General features: G+C 50.7%; 1 protein-coding gene across 1 annotated transcript in view; it reads right to left on the reverse strand.

The window, feature by feature from the left end:
- The window catches only part of RAPGEF3 (Rap guanine nucleotide exchange factor 3), a 66,072-nt gene that overhangs the window by 41,086 nt on the left and 689 nt on the right, over positions 1-24,297 (reverse strand). The gene's annotated exons all lie outside the window — the stretch shown is intronic.

The raw sequence follows: 24,297 nt of genomic DNA on the forward strand, positions 1-24,297 counted from the left end.
TAGATCTACGGAGGGAAGCTCTGCAGCACCAGGGAATTGGTGGAGGGGAAGAGAGATAGAATCATTTCTGTTTCTCTGTATTCGGGTTTGTCTCTTTGGGGAATGAGGAGACAGCTTCTTGTATTGTGATGTAAAGAGATTGCATCAGTAACTTTCAGGTTAGCCCAGAGAGGAAAGTCTGGTGGGGGGAGGGGAAGGGAAATGGGTTATTCCATTTGGGGTAAGACTCAGGGCTCTGAGCTTGGGGTCCCCAGAGAAGGTTTTGGAGAGATAGGAGAGGGAGCCAACGTCCTGGAACTCACTTGGGTGGTGGCAGCGAGATCAATCTGAGCGGTAATTAAGCTTAGAGGCACCCAGATTCTGGCCGCTAAGGTCCAGATTTGGGAAGATGCTTATGATAAGAGCTCAGTCCAGTAATGATTGGCACAGCTTGTTTGTTCTCTGCCTCGGTTTTTGCATGTCGAGTCTCACTTTGGTCTCTGTGTTGGCTTCTTGTTCTGTTCCAGGTAGGCTGTGTTCTTAATGTTGATGAGAGGTAACATTCTGCTTCATTTTCTTCAAACTAATTCTTTTAAAAATCTTTCCAGATTCCTTCTGCCTTCTCTGTTAGTGGACTTTGCATGGGCTAAAGTTTCAAAGCCTTCACAAACTCCTTGGCTTTCCTCTGGTTTGGTGGGTAATTGTCATCAGAGGGGTAGCCGTGTTAGTCTGGATCTGTAAGTAGCAGCAGAGATCCCTGTGCACCTGTATAGACTAACAGACGTTTTGGAGCATGAGCATTTCACCTGGCACGGTCCACAATTAATATACGCCTTTCATACGCTAGCCAATGCCCCTTGCTATGTACAACTGGCAGTCACTACGGAAAAAAATAAATGGACACAATCAGGTATCAGAATGGCAATATTACAAAACACCTGTAGGAGAGCACTTCAACCTCCCTGGCCCACACTATAGCAGACCTTAAGGTGGCCATCCTGAAGCACCAAAACTTCAGGACAGACTTCAAAGAGAAACTGCTGAGCTTCAGTTCTCTGAAATTGACACATCAGCTCTGGACTAAACAAAGACTGTAAGGTTGCAATTACAGAACCAGTTTCTCCTCCCTTGTTTTCACAACTCTACTGCTGAACAGGGCCCCATCTTCCCTGATTGAAAACTAACCTCTTTAAACATTCCAGCAAACTACACACATGTAAATACAAAAAAAAACAATAACAGCCTATTGTTTTTCTACCTCTGTACTCACAACTTTGAAACTGAAGATTAGAAGCTTGAAGATAGAAAAGATCCCTCTCATAGGTGAGAGCCAGACAAAGACACAGACCCAAAAAATTCCCTCCCCTGAGCTTTGAAAAAATCCAGTTTCCTGATTGGTCCTCTGGTCAGGTGTTTGGTTCTCTTTGTTAACCCTTTACAGGTGAAAGAAACACTAACCCTTAGCTATCTGACAGCTCTGTGAAGAGATTCAGACAGCCTCGGACACAGGAAACCTCAAAATCATACATGATGGCCTGAAGAAAGCTCTAGGCCCCACTGTCAACAAGGTTGCCCCTCTCAAATCGCACAGCAGTGAAATCATTACAGATAAAAGCAAGTAGTTGTCTCATTGGGTTGAATACCATTCAGAACTATACACACAAGAAAGAAACATCACCAATGACTCACTGGCCAAATAACAACCCTACAGGTCATGCCAGAGCTAGATTTGGAGCCCACTGTAGACGAGCTAAGCAAAGCCATTGATTTGCTATCAAATGGCAAGGCTCCTGGAAAAGATGGCATTCCAATGGAAATCCTCAAGTGCAGGAAAAAAGGTAAAAAATGTGCTAATCAGGGAACTTCTATTCACTGATGCTGCTGCCCTCATAACCCATGATGACGATCTACTACAAGAACTCATGGACTGCCTTTCAAGTGCCTGCCAGGCATTTGCTATCACTATCAGCATTAAGAAAACGGTTGTATTAGGACTGAGGGTTCCACAAGATCCTCCAATCACCTTAAATGCAAACCAGATAGAAGTAGTCCAAAAGTTCAGTTATTTAGGTTCTACAGTGACCACCAACCTCTTCCTGGATGATGAACCAGATGTTTTCATGGGAAAGCTCCCACTACCTTTAGCAGACTAACTAAATGAGCATAGAACAACTCAAAGCTTACCACAAAGACCAAGATGCTAGTGTACCAAGCTTGCACCCTCAGCACTCTCATGCTCCATCAGTGTGCCATACTGCCTAAGAGGCTCACTATTCTTCCAGGGTAAGCCATGCGGTTTCCCTGCCTCCATAGGCTGGACCTTTGTGCTCTCCGCACCCCTGCTTCACACTGTGAGCTCTGTTCGGCAAGTTCTCCTGAGACAGACCTCTGGAGATGTGTACAATCATAGGGAGCAGTGCACCTCCTTCATCAGCATTTGCAGTGACACTCAGCCAGCGTTGTAAAGAAGAAGAGTTAATTAGTCAGCTGGAGCATAGCATAGGAATCCTTGGTTAGCACAGAGAAAAGAAAGATACACCATAATCCATCCTGGTCAGCACAGCGCCCAAAGCCCTGTCCCTTTGACCTCTTTTTATCCCATATGAGATATGCTCAGATGCGCTCAGCAGTCAACCCTTAACCATTCCCTGGTACCTCTCCAGTCCTTAGCTCTCCAGCTGGGCTAACACTGCTTGGCTTGCTGCATAAAGGTGAGCCATCATGGCGGTTGGTTGCCAGGTATCAAAGTCCCAGTGACTGGATTTGCCATTGTCTTCTCCAAAGCTCTACTGATATGGGGCCTAAGGTCCAGACAGCTAGAAGCCATTCACACCGGAGTCTCTGACCGGCTGCAGAGAGCAAACAACCCTTTCTACCCTCTAGGATAACCCTGCAGCAGGGGAAACTGAGGCACACATAGGATTCATAAAAATATTATCGTAATCATTCCCACTTCATCACAGTGCCACACTGTAGAAAAGACATGGAGCAATGAAGAGCAACAGAAATGGTCAAAGGTTTAGTGAAAAACAATGAAGAGGCAGCAGCACAGGGCTGGTTCCCCACTATCCAGTGAAATCACTAAGAGCTGGCCTAAATGGGGAACCTCAAAATGCAGCATTGCAGAAGTGGCAGTGAGCATCAAGCAATGGCAGAGACAACAGTGGCAGAGGTAGCAGTGAGTGGCCAGTGGAGGAAGTGGGATAGTTGCAGAGTCGGCAGCAGCAGTGGAGGTCAAAGACAACCAATTGTGAGTGGGGAGCAGCTGAGGGAAAAGGGAGTGGCATGTTAAAGGGCTATTTGTTTGGACTCTTACATCATAAGGTGGGAAACTGAGGCAAAGGACACCCCCCAACATACTCCGCAGTGAGCGTTTGCTTATGGTTATGTGCTTTTGAATGTGGCTGTGATGATTTGCCAAATTAATGTTGGGTTCCCTTTCCTTGTTTTAATAGAAGATTTCTTTTGTTATACCCAGACTTGTGAGTGGGGAAGTATTGCCTCTTAGGCCTTATCTACACAACACAGTTTTATCGACAAAAGGCAGCTTTTGCCGACAAAGCAGGGGAGGTGTAAGCACGAGAAAGCTACTTTTGGCAGCAAAACAGCAGAGTTTTTGCTAACAAAATAAAACCACCTCGAGAAGAGGCATAGAACTTATTGCGGCAAAGTTAGAGTGACAACACATCAGTGTAGATGCTGCCATTCATTATGTCTACATAACTGGCCTCACCCAGTATCCCACAATTTCCACCGTGACAGTTTTGCTCACCGCTGGAAGCTTTGACATTCCTCAGTGTGGAGAGCTCACAGAGCTGCTGAAGATGCCGCTCCTGGCAGCTGAGGAGGCTGTGGGAGAACTTGGAGGGAATCAAAGAAACGGGAATGTGGAATCCTGCTCTTCCCAGCACTAGGAATACAGCAGCAGGCACAGAGAATGGGCTGCTGCTGTGGGGCAGGGGGGAGACCGCTGTGCAGAGCTGGGAGCTGATTTAGCGGGGAGCCGGGCCCATGTTCCAGACTAATGTTTGGGCTTATATTCTCAGATCCACTCCAGTCCCTGTGCTTTGAGGGGAGGTGGAGTCCAGGGCAGCCTGGGGGAATAGCAGGGGGCCTGGCACTAGGAGCAGCAAGCAACCTAGCCTCAGTTTGCCCTGGTCTACCCCCACCTCTTCCTGCCCCTGCCCCACCTCCCATTCCACCCTTTTCCCCCATGTCCCCACCCTGCTTCTTTTCGGCTTCTGCCCCCTATCCGAAGTGAGGCTGGGAGCTGGCGGGGTGATGCAGAGTGGGGTGGCCTGGAGCCAGGTTGCTCACTGCTGCCAGAGCCCCTGCTAACCTCCCACGCCATCATGGACCATGTGTCTCCCTGAAGTGCAGAGGCCCCCAAAGCATGGTCCTGAGGTGGTTGCCCTGGTCTGTCTTATGGATGGGACAGCTCTGCGGACCTGTACAGGACACCACCAAAAATTGTATAAACCTGGTGCCCATGCGCACGCGCACACATGGTCCTTGTCACATACTCTCCCACTCTTTCACCCTCCCTCCCCAACATATGTTTCAGTTGAAAAGCAGCTGGCACCAATCTAGTAGGATGCCCATGGAAGAATAGGATTGAGAAACCTACTTTAGAATGGCCATACTGGGTCGGACCAAAGGTCCATCTAGCCCAGTGTCTTCTAACAGTGACCAGTTCCAGGTGCCCCAGAGAGAATGACCAGAACAGATAATCATCCCCCTGCCACCCATTCCCAGCTTCTGGCAAACAGAGGCTAGGGACACCACCCCTGCCCATACTGGCTAATAACCATTAATGGACCTGTCCTCCATGAACTTTTTTGAATCCTGTTATGGTCTCGGCCTTCACAATATCCTCTAGCAAGGAGTTCCACGGGCTGACTGTGCATCGTGTGAAAAAAAATACTTCCTTTCGTTTGTCTTAAACCTGCTGCCTATTAATTTCATTTGGTGACCCCTAGTTTTGTGTTATGAGATGGAGGAAATAGCGCTTCTTTATTTCCTTTCTCCACACCAGTCATGATTTTATAGATTTCTAACATATCACCCCTTAATCATCTCTTTTCCAAGCTGAAAAGTCCCAGTCTTATTAACCTCTCCTCATACAGAAGCTGTTCCATACCCCTAATCATTTTTGTTGCCCTTTTCTGAACCTTTTCCAATTCCAATATATCTTTTTTTTCAGATGGGGCAACCACATCTTCATGCAGCATTCAAGATGAGGGCATATCATAGATTTATATATCCCTTTCTTAATGATTCTCAACATTCTGTTAGCTTTTTTGACAGCCGCTGCATATTGAGTGGATTTTTCCAGAGAACTAGCCACAATGACTCCAAGATCTTTCTTGAATGGTAACAGCTAATGTAGACCCCATCATTTTATATATATAGTTGGGATGTTTTCCAATGTTTTCCAACTTTGCATTTATCTACACTGAATTTCATCTGACATTTTGTTGCCCAGTCACCCACTTCTGTAGCGCTTTGCAGTCTGGTTGGGATTTCACTATCTTGAGTATAGAATCATAGAATATTGGGGTTGGAAGGGACCTCAGGAGGTCATCTAGTCCAATCCCCTGCTCAGAGTAGTTTTGTATCATCCGCAAATTTTGCCACCTCACTGTTTACCCCTTTTTCCAGATCGTTTATGAATATATTTAATAGCACGGTCCCAGTACAGACCCCTGGTGGACACCACTATTTATTTCTCTCCATTCTGAAAACTGACCATTTATTCCTACCCTTTGTTTCCTACTTTTTAACCAGTTACCAGCCCATGAGAGGACCTTCCCTCTTATCCCATGACAGCTTACTGTGCTTAAGAGCCTTTGGTAAGGGACCTTGATAAAGGCTTTCTGAAAAGCTAAGTACACTATATCCACTGGATTCCCCCCTGTCCACATGCTTGTTGACCCTCCTCAAAGAATTCTAGTAGATTGGTGAGCCATGATTTCCCTTTACATAAACCATGTTGACTCTTCCCCAACAAATTATGTTCGTCTGTGTCTGACAGTTTTGTTCTCTACTATAGTTTCAACCAGTTTGCCCAGTACTGAAGTCAGGCTTACCAGCCTGTAATTGCCAGGATCACCTCTGGAGCCCTTTTTAAAAATTGGCGTCACATTAGTTATCCTCCACTCATTTGGTACAGAGCTGATTTAAATGATAGGTTACAAACTTCAATGAGTAGTTGTGCAATTTCACATTTGAGTTCCTTCAGAACTCTTGGGAGAATAGCATCCGGTCCTGGTGACTTATTCCTGTTTAGTTTATCAATTTGCTCCAAAACCTCCTCTAATGACACCTCAATCTGGGACATTTCCTCAGATTTGTCACCTAAAAGAATGGCTGAGGTTTGGGAATCTCCCTCACATCCTCAGCCTTGAAGACCAATGCAAAGAATTCATTTAGTTTCACCACTAGGGCCTTATTGTCCTGGAGTGCTCCTTTGGGATCTCGATCATGCAATGGCCCCACTGGTTGTTTAGCAGGCTTCCTGTTTCTGATGTACTTAAAAAAAAATGTATTACTTTCTGAGTCTTTGGCTAGCTGTTCTTCACATTCTTTTTTGGCCTTCCTAATTATATTTTTACACTTCACTTGCCAGAGTTTGTGCTCCTTTCTATTTTCCTCACTAAGATTTAACTTCCACTTTTTAAAGGATGTATTTTTGTCTCTCACTGCATCATGTGATGCTGTACCTGCCCCATGAGGCATTGTAAACCTTTCCCAAAGCACCCTGCAGCCAGTTGCACAGCGAGATCGCTATCCATAGTGCACTGATCTCTGTATCAATGCAAGAGCTGCTAGTGGGGATGCACTCTGCCGACACAAGCAGCATAGTGTGGAGATGCAACAGCAGTTTAATTAAAGCAGCATAACTTTTGTTGACAAAAGTCTGTAGTGTAGCCTTGGCCTTAGAGATGCCCGCAGGTGGGATTTAATTTTCTCAGATTTCTCGGTGGAGGCTCAAACCGGTTCTGTTCTGTATTGTTAGGGAGAACTTCTAGATATTGAACCCAGCCCTTGTAGCTGCCAGCTTGCAGTTGCCGACACCAAGGGTTACATTCCAAGCTGACAAATAATCAAAGACCTTATATAACGCGCACAGTGCACAGCAACGTAAAGCTGCAGTACCGAAGTAACTGCATTTCTGCACAAATGTGCAGAGTCTGAGGTTGGAAAGGACTGTAGTGACCAGCCCCTGTGAGCTGTCATTCCCTCCCTTCCCCGCCCATCTCAGAGAATCTGACTCGGGCATAGGCGCTGACTCTGTGGGTGCTCTGCACCCACCGGCAGCCAAACTCTCCTCATCCCCTGCCCTGGCCCCGCCTCTTCCCCGCCTCCTCCCTGAAGCGCCCCACGTCCCTGCTCCTCCGCCCTACCTCCCAGCACGTCCCGCCACCCTGCCGCCTAACAGCTATTTGGCGGCGCTTTGGACTTTCCAGGAGGGACGAGAAGGAGCGGGGATGTAGTGTGCTGGGGGGTGGGGGGCGTGGAGAAGAGGCAGGGCAGGCACTTGAGGTAAGGGAGTGGAATGGGGGCAGGGCAAAGGCGGTGCAGAGGCAGGAAGAGGGAGGGAAGGGGGGGGTGTCGAGCAACCATCGGGCAAAGGGGAAGTCAGCGCCTATGAACCCAGGGGTCCCTGCTCTCAGCCCAGCACTTCTGGCTGAAGTAACATGGACTGAACAGATGACATTTTCTAGACTGGTGAGCTTGGGATAGCTCTATGCTAGGAGCCCCCACATGTCTACATTGCACATGGGAGTGAGCTTCCCAGCCTGGGTAGAGAGCCACACGCTAGCTCTGTTTGAGCTAGTGCACTAGAAACAGCAGTGTGGATATTGCGGCACGGGTTAGCCATCTGAGCCAAGCCTGCCTGACCTCTGGGTCCGTATGCGAGTGGCTAACCTGTGCCAGCACCTATGTCACACCATCCACACTGCTGTTTTCAGTGTGGTAGCTCAGGCAGAGCTAGCATGTGTCTGTTACCCAGGCTCAGGCTCACGCGCAGCTGCAGTGGAGACAAACCCACTGTGTTTGAACAAACCAGGCATAACACTGCAGCCCAGCCCTGGCTACATGATGCGTCCAAATGACTCAGGTTATAACGGGCCCAAAGGACAGCACCGCGCATACCCTGCCTCCCATATAACCAGCATGAGGAACAAACTGGAAAGAGCAGAGAAAGGAGAGTCAATCCCAAATTCCCATGGCAATCCCGCAACAACTTCAGACACTGGCTTCAATCTTTGCACAGTCGGATCTTGGTCTCTGCTGGGTCACATCACCCACTGAACCAGTGACAAGGATTTATCTGCTTTTCACTCACCAGAGGGCGGAGGAAGAGATTCCTGCACTATAACCAGCCTGAGCAGTTGCTTCAGTTTGCCTGATTCTCATCTCATAAAGACAAACAGCTGGCATGATCCCCAGCTGGTGTAAGGCCTCCTAGCTCCACTGTCCTGACAAGACTTTACTTATTTACATCAGCTGAGGAGAGTCTGGCCCAATAGAAAACCAGCATAAGAAAGAAATGACTTAGTCAGCTCATGGACTCAGCAGCATGGACCTGGTACGTCACCAGGGAACTAGAGCTGAAGGACTTTGAATGCCTGCTCTAGTCCATGGATTTCTGCACAAACAGAATAGGACTCGGAGGTTCCTCACACCTCCAGTCTAAATGGAGAGCTTAGGATTCTGCTAATGCTAAAGGAGTGTTCCACCTTTTTGGTGGTAACTTCCAAGAGGAGAGTGAAACTGACCTGGCACCCTGAATGTTGAGACTAAGCAGCATTTCAGCCACCAGGGCTGGACCTCAGGCCATGGAGTGAAATATCCCTGGCACTCATTATGTCTCAGCTACCAGATTCTGACATGAGCAGCAAGTCATGCATATCATCAATAATTTTGCCCCTTGGTGCTTTTCATTCTGGCCTGCAGCACAGTCCTCGTGCTGCTCATACATCCCAGCCAATCAGTTCAATGGAGCTTTGTCAGAATTTTACTGATTCCCAGGTGGCCGATAGTTTTAACTTGTAACTCAAAGATGAAGCTCCTCCACTTGCATTCATGGCAGCTTTACACTAGTCCCAGGTGGGGTTTCTCCTTCTCTTTGTCATGTCTCAAGAGTTCCAGCTGGCCTGAATTTCTCCTGCTTGGTGCAGCCATTCACACCTGTGCAAAGTGAGTATGAAATGCAGGTGCTGGTGAAAGTGAGAAGATAGTTGTGTTCCAGGGGTGGTTTACACCTGCTGTACACAGGTGTAAGTGACAGGGCAGGGGATAATTAGATCCACAGGTGCACAAATCATAGAGCTCACCACTCCTGCTCTCCCGTCCTGGGATGACTGGGAACCAGACCAGTCCCCATGCATAACTGAGAGAAGCCCTTAGGCTGATGGAGCCAAAATCTGAACCAGGGACCAGCACAGTATATTGGCCCCCTGGCCATGCTCTCTCCAGTGCTAGCATGGAGACTGGCAGTGAAGGGATCTCTGTGCTAGCACTGTGTCATTGAAAGATCCCCTTAGCACTGAGTGATCCTCTTGGATCCAGATTCACTCAACCTCACCGGCCAGAATCTGTGCTGCCACTACACCACAGTGCAGGATCTGGCCCATTGGTCCTGCAGCCTGTAGAGTGGTGTTGGGAAGAAGAACTCAGCTCCAAGGAACTCAGCTCTGTCTCTGGTATCTTTCCATCTGGCTGCAAACAATGCTACCGGACATTTACTCTCCTCATTGTGAAGTTCTCAAATGCTCCACTTTTGTGGGGCTGAAGGGTGCACTTCAGAAAAAGTAGTGAAAGTGATAATGTGATCTCCTAGTTCTCTGATTTACCAGATCTGGGCAAGCCCCTTGGCAGTGCAGCTATGATGCAGATGTTTTCACTGTCCCATCCCTAAGCAGGGCTTGCAGCCAGACTCCACACATGGTCATCTCCACAAGCCATAGGAGCTCCTGGGAGAAGGAGAAAATGATGTGAGTGCAAAGCCAGTTATCCCATGGGGCCTTGAGTCGCTCCCAAGTTGCATGGATGATTTGAAAGCTACATTCTTCCTCAAAGAGGAAATGACAAAAGGACTTGTGGCCAAGAGATCTCCTCATGTGACAACACTATGTCCCTCTTCAGCTCTGACTGGTATAAATACTCTCTCTCTTGTCCTCCTGGTTTCCAAGAGTGCTGACCACGGCAGTGGAGTCAGAAGATATGTCAGCTGGTGAAGGAAGCACTGAGTGAGTTCAATTGCTGGAAAGCATTTTCCCATTCTTTGGCTCACGTCCAGAGATGTCTGTCTTCAGAGAGATAGCCCAAAGCGCTGGCACTGTACAGAATGGGCAGTAGTAGGGACAGGATGCCGCAGATCCATGAACCCCCTGTGCTTGCTAGTGAAAGTATTCCCCATTTAGCTCGATCTGTACATCCTTTATGCCTGGTGATGGCATAGCCCACTTTTTTCCAGAAAAGTTCACATTTCCTGGAGGTGTGGTTTGAGACTCACTGCCAGCTGTATGTCAGTTACTGAAAGTGGGAGAGTCCCTCTTGACCAGCAGCATCTAGAACTACACCCACTCCTGTCTCAGGAAGCTGCAGGGACCGTGCAGATTCCCCAAGACACTAACCAATAGCCACAGTCCTTGCCTGGTAGTAAGCACTGCCTGTGCTCAGTAAGCCAGCTCCAGGGACACCACTTTGTTTGGCATCAGTGTTTTATTTGACTTTTAAATAACTATTTTATAATGTTTTTCTGGCCATTACAGATGAAGTGCAGCAGTGAGCTACGGAGATGACGTGTGTGAGGGGATTGTTGGCCCCTTACTAAAACTTAGTGGAGCGGTGTTGGTTGGGCATCACAAGTCTATGGGTCCAGATCTAATGCATCTGAGGGTGCTGAGGGAGTTGGTTGATGTGATTGCAGAGCCATTGGCCATTATCTCTGAAAACTCATGATGATTGGGGTAAGTCCTGGATGATTGGAAAAAGGCAAATATAGTGACCATCTTTAAAAGAGAGAAGAAGGAGAATCTGGGGAACTACAGACCGGTTAGCCTCACCTCAGTCCCTGGAAAAATCATGGAAAAGGTCTTCAAGGAATCCATTTGAAGCACTTGGAGGAGAGGAAAGTGATCAGAAACAGTCAAGGGCAAGTAATGCCTGACCAACCTGATTGCCTTCTATGATGAGATAACTGGCTCTGTGGATATGGGGAAAGCGGTGGACGTAATATATCTTTGACTTTAGCAAAGCTTTTGATATGATCTCCCATGGTATTCTTGCCAGCAAGTTTTAAAAATATGGATTGGATGAATGGAATATAAGGCGGATAGAAAGCTGGTTAGATTGTTGGGCTCAAACGGGTAGTGATCAATGGCTCAATGTCTAGTTGGCAGCCGGTATCTAGCAGAGTGTCTCAGGAGCTGGTCCTGGGGCTGGTTTTGTTCAACATCTTCATTAATTATCTGGATGACAGGATGGAGTGCATCCTCAGCAACTTTGAGGATGACAGTAAGATGAGGGGAGAGGTAGATATACTGGAGGGTAGGGATAGGGTCCAGAGTGACCTAGACAAATTGGAGGATTGGGCCAAAAGAAATCTGATGAGGTTCAACAAGAACAAGAGCAGAGTCCTGCACTTAGGATGGAAGAATCCCATGCACTGCTACAGGCTGGGGACCAACTGGCTAAGCAGCAGTTCTGCAGAAAAGGACTTGGGGATTATAGTGGACGAGAAGCTAGATATGAGTCAACAGTGTGTCCCTTGTTGCCAAGACGGCTAATGGCATATTGGACTGCATTAGTAGGATCATTGCCAGCAGATCGAGGGAAGTGATTATTCCCCTCTATTTGGCACTGGTGAGGCCACACCTGAAGTACAGCATCCAGTTTTGGTCCTCCCGCTACAGAAGGGATGTGGACAAATTTGAGAGAGTCCAGGGAGGGGTAACAAAAATGATTAGGGGGCCAGGGCACATGAGAGGCTGAGGAAAATGGGGTTATGTAGTCTGCAGAAGAGAAGAGTGAGGGGGGATTTGATAGCAGCCTTCAGCTACCTGAAGGGGGTTTCCAAAGAGGATGGAGCGCGGCTGTTCTCAGTGGTGGCAGATGACAGAACAAGGAGCAATGGTCTCAAGTTGCAGTGGGGAAGGTCTAGGTTGGCTATTAGGAAAAACTATTTCACTAGGAGGGTGGTGAACAGGGCTGGCTCCAGCTTTTTTGCCACCCCACGCAGTGAAGCAAAAAAAGAAAAAAAAAAAAGGATGATCGGCAGCAGTTCGGCAGCAGCTCAGTAGCGCTGCTTCATTCTTCTGTAGCAATTCAGTGGCAGGTCCTTTGCTCCCAGGGACTGAGGGACCCGCTGCTGAATTGCTGCCAAAGACCCAGACATGCTACCCCTTTCCATTGGCCACCCCAAGCACCTGCTTCCTTCGCTGGTGCCTGGAGCTGGCCCTGGTGGTGAAGCACTGGAATGGGTTACCTAGGGAAGTGGTGGAATCTCAATCCTTAGAGGTTTTTAAAGCCCAGCTTGACATAGCCCTGGCGGGGATGATTTAGTTGGGGTTGGTCCTGCTTTGAGCAGGGGGTTGAACTAGAACCTCCTGAAGTCCCTTCCAACCCTGATATTCTATAATCTTCCAATACCAAAAGGAAGGGGAAGGATCAATGGGAAGCCAGGACCCTGAGACGGACAATCCCCAGGGGCAATGGGGAGAGATCAACGGTCCAGGTAAGCCTGACTGACAGGGCGGGCAGGCTAATGAGGCAGTCAGGAGGCTGTCCTTCGTGTGAACTGGAATTGCTTGGACCAGAGCAGTGCTGAGCTAAGGAGAGAGCGGAAGCCTGAGCTGAGCTGAGCTGCGGAGCAGAGCTGCAGCAGCCAGACAAGCAGCCCAGAGAGCTGAGCTGGAGGCACAGTACAGTTGGGGCTGGGGCAGTCTGGAACCGGGTGCAGTGAGCAGCTGGGGAGAGCAAGGGGGGACCCTGGGCAGTGGGCCCATTGCAGGGAGACACCCCCAGCCAAAAGGCCTTACAAGCCAGACTTGGGGGGTGGGGGAGGGCAGGGATAGTGACCCCAATGGGGGGGGGGGGCACACTGGGAAGAAGGTCCTACCACCTAGAGCCTGAAGGTGTGTGGCCACCGCCAGAGTGAGTGACCGACCTGCGGGCACCCCTGCAGTGCAGCCAGGCCTGGGCAGGAAGCCTGGGACATGTGACATTCCAGAGATGTCCCCGTGCAGAGTTGCCAACCCTCCCAGTTTCACCGGGAGTCTCCTGGAATCAGGCCCTCTCTCCTACTGAAGCCAAACTGGGAGATTTTAGGCACTAAAAGTCTGGTGGCACAGTGGGACTAAGGCAGGCTCCCTGCCTGCCCTGGCCCCGCACTGCTCCTAGAAGCAGCCGACACGTCCCTGTGGCCCCTCAACGTTGTTATTTTTACATAATCTCATGACTGTAAAGCCAATCTCATGATTTTGGTGAGCCTGGCTCATGATTTTGAACATCTGGGGTTGGCAATACTTGGAAAGTGACTTTAAAGTGTCAGTTTCCCTCCTGTTTAAAGTGAATGTCTGGTCTATTATTTGTATGGGGTAGCACCCCTAGAGCCCCAGGCAGGTGCAATATAAACTCATGGGGCCTTGCCCTAGCAGGATGTTTCCAAAAGTTAAACAATCTATTCTAAGCTTTGTGAACTGCAAAAAAAGTGACAGAAAGTCATCTAGATTTTTCTACAATTATTTCAACTATTGTAATCAAGAGGTAGTAACAAGGTAAGAATATACGTTACAATTTGAAACCCAGCCAGTGTCCCTTAAGTGACTTGACACAAGCTGTCAGAACATGTTAGTATTAGAGCAGAGTGGGTCTAATATTTATTTAATTTTCTTTCCTTATATAGGAATTAGATACCGTGCTCCTCTCAGCTTATTTCTAAGTTATTATCTGCAAAAACAACTGGAGTTTTCAGGTGCCTACATAGTCCCTGGAATCATGGTTAAAGTTGCCCCTCCCTTCCAAACCTGAAATGGTGCCTCCGCAACTGCACTGAAGTAACAAGCTAAGCTGGGGTGGGATTCCACTGCAGGAGCAGGATCTGCACCCACAGCCCCACCAAGCGCATTCTCTGACCATCCCCACTGCAAATCACTGCAATCAGCATCAGTGCCAGCTTCATCCCTCACTATTTGCTGAAGCACAGAGGCTCCCAGCTGCAACTACACTTCCTGATGCCGCAGGCCCATGTGTGGCATGACAGCATTGGTTCTGCTGACTCAGCCCGAGCAACATCGTGTGCCAGTAACTTTATGAGCAGAGCAGGCGTGGCCCGGAACATCCTGATGACTCAAATTGTTATCTGTGATCATTCGACGTGCCTCCCATCTGCCACAGGCATTGCAGGTGGTGGCTGCAATACAGGCCTAGCTTCTATGCAGTTTGCGCCATGTTGGAGTCCCCCAGCCATGCCCAGGCTCCAGATCCTTGTTGGAACATATGGTGGAGGGGACTACTGAGGGGAACTCAGGCTCTCACCATCCCCCTGGGGCAAGGCCATCTTCACACTTGTGACCTTCTCCCACAGCCACAGGCACCGACTCCAACTCACAAAAAATAGGGGGTGCTCAGCACCCACCAGCCAGAGCTGTTTGGCAGGGCCACCCATCAGCTGTTCGGTAGGAGGCACTTGTGGAAGGGCAGAGAACAGCAATCAGTGGGCAGGCGGCCTCGGCGGGGGGACAGAACAGGTGTGGAAAGAGGTGATGCAAGGGTGGGGCCTTGGGGGAGGAGGTGGAGTGGGATGGGGCCTCAAGGCAGAGTGGGGGGTGGCGCACCCACTGGGAAAAATAAAAGCCAGTGCCTGTGCCCACAGTAGCCCTCCCATGCCAGAGCTGTCCAGGCCTGCAAGGGCAGTAAACAGGGCCCTGGAAAGGGAGAAGTGACATACTCCTGCCCCAGAGCAGAGCGGGTGACCATACATCTCATTTTGGCCAGGACAGTCCCTTTTTTAGGCCCTGTCACAGCCATCCTGACTTTTTTGACAAAACTGGGCATTTGTCCCATTTGTCCTTGCCAACTGATCATCCCTAGTGGGACATGGAGGAACATGTCAGGGGAGAGTGCTGGAGGCTAGGGACTGGCTCTGTGTGTGGGCGGGCAGCAGGGAGGCTCAGACCACTGGTCCCGTGCGGTCAGCCTCACATCCACCTGGGGGAGTGGTGGCCTCAGGCCAGCCCAGGGTTGTCCATTTTCCCTTTGGGAAAATATGGTCACCCTAAGCCAGGAGTGACCAACCTGAGCCTGAGAAGGATTCAGAATTTACCAGTGTACATTGCCAAAGAGCCACAGTAATACATCAGCAGCTCCCGCCCACCAGCAGCCCCACCAATCAGCGCCTCCCACTCCCTCCCAATCAGCTGTTTCATGGCATGCAGAAGGCTCTGCAGGGGAGAAGCAAGGGCACTGCAGGCCGAGGGGAGGGGGTGGGAAGGGGTGGAGTGGGGGCAGGGCGTGTGGCAGAGCCAGGGGTTGAGCAGTGAGCACCCCTGGCACATTGGAATGTTGGCACCTGTAGCTCCAGCCCCAGAGTTGTTGCCTATACAAGGAGCCGCATATTAACTTCTGAAGAGCCGCATGCGGCTCCAGAGCCACAGGTTGACCACCCCTGCCCTAAACAGATGGGAGCTGGGAGTGCTTGGAACTGTGCTGGCCCTACACGGGGCTGAGCTGTGGGGCACAGTCTGGCCCCAAGGGAGAGCAGTTATTCACACCATGCAAAGAAGGCAGTGCTCAGCCATGTGCACTTTTTGGGTTCGGGTTCACTTCAAGAACTCCTTTGAACCCAGCTCAGAGGCGAGGCCATTGCGTAGCTCCTCCGGGACCCTGATGCACTCATTCACCAATGTCTCCAGTCGCTAATGCAGAGGTCCCCAAACTGATAGTGCCACCCAACCCAGCTCTGCCCTGCCCCCAGCTCTGCTCCAGTTCTGCCCTGCCCCCAGCCACGGCTCCCAGCCATGCGCCTGATCCTGTCCCCAGCCTCAGCGTGATTCCGGCCCCGATCACAGTCCAGCTGTGGCTCTGCTCTTGCCCTCAGCTTTGGCCCTTGGATGTGACTCCAGCCCTAGACATAGATTCAGACCCATCCCCATTCCCAGCTGCAGCCCCAGCCTAGGCCCCCTTGCCCCAGCCATGCCTCCCCCCACCCCCACTCCCCGCCCCAAGCCACAGCCCCATTCCTGGTCCTGGCTGTAGGGGGCTGCAGACGGGGGGGTGGGGGAAGGCACGACCCTCAAAAGTTTGGGGACTGCTGTACTAGCTTTTCCTTGCTGAGTGCTCTAAAAATACCACCTTTCATCTACCGCCAGCTGGGGCCATGTGTGCTCAGTAAACCAGGGCCTGAAGCAGAGCTGAAGGGACCTGTCAGACCTGTTTTCTATGTGTTGTATTAGACAAGCCTGGAGTGAGCTTCTAACATTAACCCAGAGAGAGCAAGAGGGACCCCCAGCCTGCGGGGGGGGCGGTTGGGTTCCCACTGGCTATGCACTGGCCTCCTCATTAACTCCTTGGTGCTCACCCACCTTGTCTCTCATGCTAATGACAGGGGCAGTTCCGGCAGCTGAGCCACACACAGCACAGGCACGGGGTCTGTGGGCAGGCACTGGGCTAGGCAGAATCTGGAGCTCACTTCAAAATCGTATTGTAAGTTCAAACTTCACTTAGAAACATCATTTAGGGCAGTGGTTCTCAACCTATTTACCACTGTGGGCCGCATACGTGGTCCACAATGCGTTATGTGGGCCGCATCCAATACTATTTCTATGGCCCTGAGGATGCCATATGGGCTGCAGCTCTGTGCTGATTGGGCTACAAGAGGCCTGTGGACTGCAGGTTGAGAACCACTCATTTAGAGGAAGGAGAAAACAGCTTCATGGCCCTTTCCCATCTCCAGGGTCTGCAATGAACTCCGGGATGGGTGAGCAGCTCCTGGCCCATCTAGTCCTTTGCAAGGACAGTGCTGGAGAGACTAAGAGGCCCCATCCCCTACCTGGTCCCCTATCACCCATGGCCACTTCACCACATCCCCTCCAGTTCCATTGTCGGAGGGAAGAATCGCTCTGACCTTCTCCAGACCCAACCTCCATGGAGAGCAACACACACCAACCCTCACCCCACCTGTTAGACCCAGGTGCTCAACCCCAGGATGGGGACCTGAAATTGGGTCACCAGAATGTTTCAAGGAGTCACATGACAGCTCCGGCGGCTCCTGTCCCACACGGCTGGCTGGGCTCGCCTCCCTGCTCCAGACACTGCAACCTCTGGGCTCCCATCACCACTCAGGTCTGGCCAGCCGTCATGACGACGGGAGCCCGGGCAGACCAAGTGCGGGTGAGTGGCACTGCCACCCCATGAGCTAGGTCACAACTGCACTCACACACACTGGGTCCAGTCAGGAGGGCGGGGCCAAACCTGAGCCGTGCTGCAGCCCCAGAGATCACAATGCCTGGAGCCGAGAGCCAAGCCCAGCTGGCCCCACAGCACAGTAGCTGCAGGAGCCACCACTGTGGGGTGAGTCCCGGGCAGGACCCAACCCCCCAAGGGGGGCAGGATCTCACTGAAACCATCCCAGGGCCTCCACCCCCAGACTATTTACTGGGTCATGACAGACATCAACACTGACAAATGGGTCCTGAGCCCCAGAAGCTTGAGAACCATTGTGTTAGACTGTGATGGAGGTGCCAAAAGGAGAGGGGCAAGGGAGAGAGAGATAGAGTAAGCAGCAGGCAGATGTGGGGGAGGGGGTTTACAGGACCCTCCAATTAATGATGTCAAAAGGCAAGTATAATTACCCAAAGAACCTTTTCTTTCTTCTTGCCCTCCCCCGCCTGGCCCATGGCTGGGGCCCACAAATGCTGCATCAATGAATGCAGCAAAAACTGTGCCCACCCCTCCAGTGAGCCATGGGGAACCCGCAAATAGGAGCCTTGCTGTTTCTGCTCAGTGGGGAAGGGGGAAAAGGTTTGTGGAGAGTGAAAAACTGAGTTTTTAAAAGATGTTTTACAAGGTCTGGGGGACCCGAGCTCTACCTCTCACCCCCCACCTGGCCTGGGCAAGGCACGTGGGAATATGGCCCCAAACACCCCCATGTTCAGCAATTCCCCAAACCCTCCAGCTCTCCCAAGCCTCTGAGTCGACCTCTGGGTACCAAGACTGTCACTCCCTGTGCAAACATTCCTGAATCTCGTGACGGGTTTATGGAGCAGGAAACACACGTGTAATTATGAAGCAAATGTTTACAAATAAGAGGCAGGCCTGTGGCCAGGCAGGAGCTACCCAGGTGGCAGCTAGAGTGATAAGGACCAGCAGCTAAGCTCCTGGGGTCAGCTCTCGACAAACACAGAGCAATGTCCTACCTTGCGCTAGTCTGTTCATCAGAAGACCACTAGTGCTTCAGAAATAGCCCCTCCTGTGAGACTGGAAAGCATTATCCTCATGTTAGAGATGGGGAAACTGAGGCACAGAGAGGCCACATGTCTTCCCCAAAGGCACGTAGCCATGGAACCCAGGAGTCCCGGCTGCCAGACCCTGATCTAATCACTCCCTCCTTTCCAAACCAGCTGAAACCATTTTAAAGAGAAGAGCAACTAACACACTTTCCAGCATGGGTTTTCATATAACTCAGCATTAGCACTAAAACCAGAGAAACTTTCCAAGATTCAGAAATGTGTTCACCAGACCAGTGCCCGGCAGCCACCTGGAATCCAGTGAGGAACAAGGAAAGGAACTGGGCGCTTTAATTTGGGATCCTGGATTTTCTCATTATTTAACCAGCTCTAGAACTGTCCCCCGTTCACTCTTGTAACATTCCCAGCGAGTGGTTTCCCTGGACACTCAAAGGGACCTTTGTGTCCAAAGCAGGTTTGTGCCGCACTCCTTTTGGTGCCATAGCACTTTCTAAACACTCCTACTCAGTGCCTGGGTGCTCCAATGCCACCCGCCCAGCCGGTCCTGCCACCGCCACCGCCCAGCCGGTCCTGCCACCGCCTGTGCCCAGGGCCGGTGCAACCATTTAGGCAACCTAGGCAGTTGCCTAGGGCACTGGCATTTGGGGGGGACGCCATTTTCTTCGGTAGCAACCGCAATGGCCGGATCTTCAGCCGCCCCAATCACCGCCAGCATTTAGGCGGAGGGAGCTGGGGCAGGAGAGCACGGGGAGGCCCGCCTGCAGCAAGTAAGGGGGGGGTGGCATGCAGGGGAACTCCCCGCCCCAGCTCACCCCTGCCCCGCCTCCTCCCCGAGCACGCCGTGGCCGCTTCACTTCTCCTGCCTCCCAGGCTTACAGCGCCAATCAGCTTAGGTGCCACAAGCCTGGAAGGCAGGAGAAGCGAAGCAGCGACAGCGTGCTTGGGGTGCTCGTGCATGGAGCAGGGGTGAGGTGGGGCAGGGGGGATGCCTCAGGGCGGAGGCGCGGTGGGGGGGAGGGTGCAAGGTGGAAGTTTCACTTAGGGCACGAAACATCCCTGCACCGGCCCTGCCCGTGCCCCAGCTTTCTGGGGCACTGCTGCTCTGCTTGCCTCACTCCCTCCCTGACTCACTGAGCACCCCCACCTGGCCCCTGCCCAATTTGTCCCAGCATCTCAGCTGCTGTCTCAAGGCAATTTCCTAAGGAGTTGCCTTTTTCCATCTTCCTGCTGCCTGGCTGCAAGGGCCTCGAGATCCTGTCTGTCTCCAGAAATCCGGCAGCTCTGGGCACCTGGCCAAGCCCTGGGACCACGGCTCTGCTCTTGCGCTGGCCTTTGTTTGGGATTCCAGGGACAACAACAAAGCTATTTCAGTCCTTAAGGCTCTTGTGAAGGCCCTCGCCCTTCCGCAGCCTCAAACAGGATGGCAAGAAACCAGTATCAGGCCCACCCATGCAGGGTGCCTTCCTCTGCAGCCCTGGGGTCCTCCTCAGAACCTTCAGCCAGAGCTCCGCACCCCTCCAGGAGCTGTATACAATCCTAGAGTTCAGGGACTCCAGGCCATGGTAAAATACATGTGGGGAATCTCAGACCCCTAGAGCCTGACAGGATGCTCTGAAATGACTTCCCCTCCCCACCCCCCACAATGACATGCATTGAAGCCCTGGCACAGAAAAGCACACAGGCTGCAAACGCTCAAAGCTGCAAAAGCTAGCTGAGAGCGAGGGCAAGACTGTGGTGTTTACCCAGAGCCACAAGGGCAGCTCCAAAGGGATGGGTCTCCCAGAGCAACAGAGAACACAGGGGAAGCTGCCTGTTCCCATGCCAGGTCCAGCCAGCTCCTCAGGCAGCATGGCTGCCTTCTCCCCCTGCCACCTCCGCATTTGCAGCAATGTGTGCCCTGGGGTGCTGTAGGCTTTAGCCTTTGTGTGGGGTGGGGAAAGGCCAGGCACAGTTTTGTCAAAAATGAAGGGCAGACCCGACCCTTCACTTAGGCTGGGCAACTTGCTGGAGGTTTAAGGAAACAAGATTCTGGCACCATCCCTTTGGGGTGACATCCCTGCAGCCCTGAATGTGCAGCCCAGAGCCCAGACCCGAGGGGTTGAGATCAGTGTCAGACCAAGGATTTTACAGTGATTTCCCACTGACACTGGAAATTCCCAGGTCACATCCATTTTGCCAGAATCAACCTAGTTTGAAGTTTATTTTTCATTTCTTTGCGTGTGCAATTTTTTTTTGCGGGGGGGGGGGGGATATACATTTTTAATTTGTCATTTTCATTTTTTTCCCCTTATTTTCTTTTAGGAACCCAGGATGGCATCATCAAGTCCAGTCCCTTGCTATCACAGGTAACCCCGCCAGATCAGCCCCTTCATAAACTTATCAAGCACCATCTCCCCCACACCAACTCCCTTTTACCATTCTGCCCCCACCCAGGCATTTTCAGGGGTGGATGGTGAATGATTTTAAGAACACAAAAACAGCCATACTGAGTCAGATCCATGTTCCATCTTGCCCAGTATCCTGTGTTCCCACAGTGGCCAGTGCCAGATGCTTCAGAGGGAATGAACAGAACAGGGCAATGATCAAGGGATCAATCCCCTGTTGTCCACTCCCAGTTTTTAGCAGTCAGAGACTGAGGGACACCCAGAGCATGGGGTTGTGTCCCTGAATATCTGGGCTAATAGCCATTGATGGACCTGTCCCCCCTGAACTTATCTCATTCTTTTTAAACCCACTTATACTTCCTTCACAACCTCCCCTGGCAACAAGTTCCCCAGGCTCAGTGTGTGTTGTGTGAAGAAGGACTTTCTCGTTTGTTTTAAACCTGTTGCTTATTAATTTCATTGGATCACCCCTAGTTCTCATGTTATGTGAAGGGGTAAATAACACTTCCTTATTTACTTTCTCTATACCAGTCATCTTACAGACCTTTATCATATCCCCCATCCTTAGTCTTCTCTTTTCCAAAGTGAATAGTCTCAGTCTTTTTACTGTCTCCTCAAATGAAAACTGTTCCATATCCCTAATCATGTTTGTTGTGCTTCTCTGTACCCTTTCCATGTTAATATCCCTTTTTTGAGATGGGACAACCAGAACTACACACAGTATTCAAGGTGTGGGTGTACCATGAATTTATACAGAGGCAATATGGCATTTACTGTCTTATTATCTATCCCTTTCCTAATGGTTCCTAACATTCTGTTCGCTTTTTTGATGTCACTGCACACTGAGCAGATGTTTTCAGAGAACTATCCACAATGACTCCAAAATCTCTTGAGTGGGAACAGCTAATTTAGACACATCATTTTGTATGTATTTTCTAAAAGATCTGGGGGATGGGGAAGAAAAGGAAACAAGAAAGAAAAATATTTTAAATCGCTTTTTTTAAAATAAATCACAAAAATGGACAATTTTCCACAAAAAAGAATTCTATCTGAAAAAATAGCCATTTTTCAATGAAAAACTTGTGGTTTGAAAAATGTCACCAGCTCTTACTTAGACACCACTGGGGGAGGAACCTTAAGCAAAGAAATCCAGACATGGATACACTTGAGAGACGGGCCAGTTAACAGTGCACTTGTTCTGAGCATCCCTGATATCTACAGCCTTCCAGGCCACCATGAATGCAGCCCCTAACTCCCCATAGTCACTGTGCTCAGGCTAGCACCTAACATGCCAGGTGTCGACACACTGCCCCACTGCACTGTTAGAGCTGTGGGATCCACTTCTCGTGTACACCAGGAATGCCACCTGCACAGGGGTTCTCTCTGCCGGAGCACAGCCCTGGTCCCAGTCACTGGCATGGAGGGACCTGCCAGGAATGAGGAGGGTGGGGAAAGAGTGAACTTCACTATAGCTATTCTCTGCTCTCCAGGACACAAAGAGGATAATAGGAGGCACAGCATAAATTAGAGCAATTTTAATTTAAGGGGGAAGAAGCAGAAACTCAAGGGAAATCCCGTCTATAAAACATCTTTTGTGGCAGAGACAGTGTGGGTTATTTGCTGGTGCAGAAACTGGCGTAGAGGTGTTTCCTGTTCACATGCTCAGGGCTTAAATCTAATCTGAGACATGGTCAAGTAGATTGTTTAAATACTCAGTACAGCTGCTGTGCACTGAAGCACAATAGCACAGGTCTGATTTCATGCCTCAGTGAGAGCTGAACTTGGAGAACAAGCTGGGGCAATTGCCTGGGAAATGCTTTCGCTAACAGCTGAGGCCATGTCTGCTGAGGTGTCCCTTGCCCTGCCCCAAATCACTCTACACAAAAGAAGCAGCAGGGAGTGAGTACCAGGCTGCCCTTCCAGCCCAGCCCAGGACCTAGGCCATTTGGGGACTCGCTCATGGAGATCAGACTGTCTTTGGAAGTGTCAGTGCAGTTCTGTGCTGAAAAGTGACACCTTAGGACTCCTTGCTTAGATGTACATGGGGAGGCTGTTTTCTCTGACTGCCGACCCTGTAGCCCCATCCTGGGACCAGAGAGTCATGCCAGAGATCTTCCCTTGGCTACGCCATCACCAGGAATTAAGATTCTGCAGGCCAAGTCCTGCCCTCAGAGACCTCCATGCATCCCCCCCTCCCCATACTTCTAGCTTGACACATCGCAGACCTGATAATGGTGCTGGACAGACCCCCCACACACACCTCCCCAGAGTCGGAGCTCTGCAGGGCTACTAATAATGCCAAGCACAAGAGTCCCCCTGAATCTGACAGACATGAGGAGCAGCTTTGGCGGGAACACTTTGCTGAGAAGGGGCCATTTACATGGGAAAGCACCGAACCTGGCTGAGGGATCCCATGCACGGCTGACCTTTCACACATGAACATCACTCTGTGGGCTCCCTCCCTGAGGTTTTATTCCCTTTGCTCCCAGCACGTTGCCTCCCGATTGCTTCCCATCAGCCTCGTGCCACCCCCAGCCCACGCGATCTGCCCTCAGGCACCCGTCCCGAGACCCCAACACACTATGAAGGATGAAGCAGAAAAGTGCAGTGGAAACTGCCACAAATTACTGTTGACTCCAGATTTGGAGGCCCCCTCTGAGTTTGGTGGGTCTTAGTTGGGTTCCTAGCTGGTTGTCACTAATAACAACTGATACTAACCGGCCCCCTCGCTGGCTGTCTCAGCAAAGGAGCCAAGCCCTGACTGGGCCACAGAGACTAACTCCCTTCTCCCTTCTGGACTGGGGCCAGTTCCCCATTGCCTGGCCCTGGAGAACTCAGGTGCACCCATGCAAAGTGAGCGCTATGTGGATGTAAAATACAAATTAGAATGTGCGCAGGCAGTGTAAACGGTGTCCCAAACTGCAGGATAACACAGAATCACACCCCAGGGAAGGATTCATGGGTGGAGCCAGTCTACCCAACTGCAACCCTTGTGTCTGTTCTGGGGAGGAGTGGGGGAAGGGTGGGTGCAGAGGTGGCATTCTTGCACCTTTCCCATTTAACTCTGCCCCATTAGGCTGGCCTAGGAATCCTAGGAGAATATCACAGTCAAACACATCTCAGAGGATCCTGGCTGCTTATGCCCCAGAAACCACAATTGTCTATAGAATCCTTGGGAACTGCTTTCCACTGTCTGGCAAAAAGCACTTGCCAATGTCCAGGTCAATTTGCTCTGCTAGTCAGTTACGGAGTAAGTTATTGCTACAGCAGCGGCCCAAGGGATGAAACAAAGCCTTGCTCCAACCTGACTAACCTTCATTCCTCAGTGTCAGCTCCCTGCGCCCAGCGCCTGACACAAGAAGCCATCCCCTCCCTGCCCTTCCCCACTAGTAGAGCCCTGCTAGCACCTTGGCACTGACATCTGCAGCTCTCACAAACACCACGCAAGGCAACAT

Source organism: Chelonoidis abingdonii, chromosome 26 (genome assembly GCF_003597395.2).
Source record: "Chelonoidis abingdonii isolate Lonesome George chromosome 26, CheloAbing_2.0, whole genome shotgun sequence".
Taxonomy (NCBI): Eukaryota; Metazoa; Chordata; order Testudines; family Testudinidae; genus Chelonoidis; species Chelonoidis abingdonii.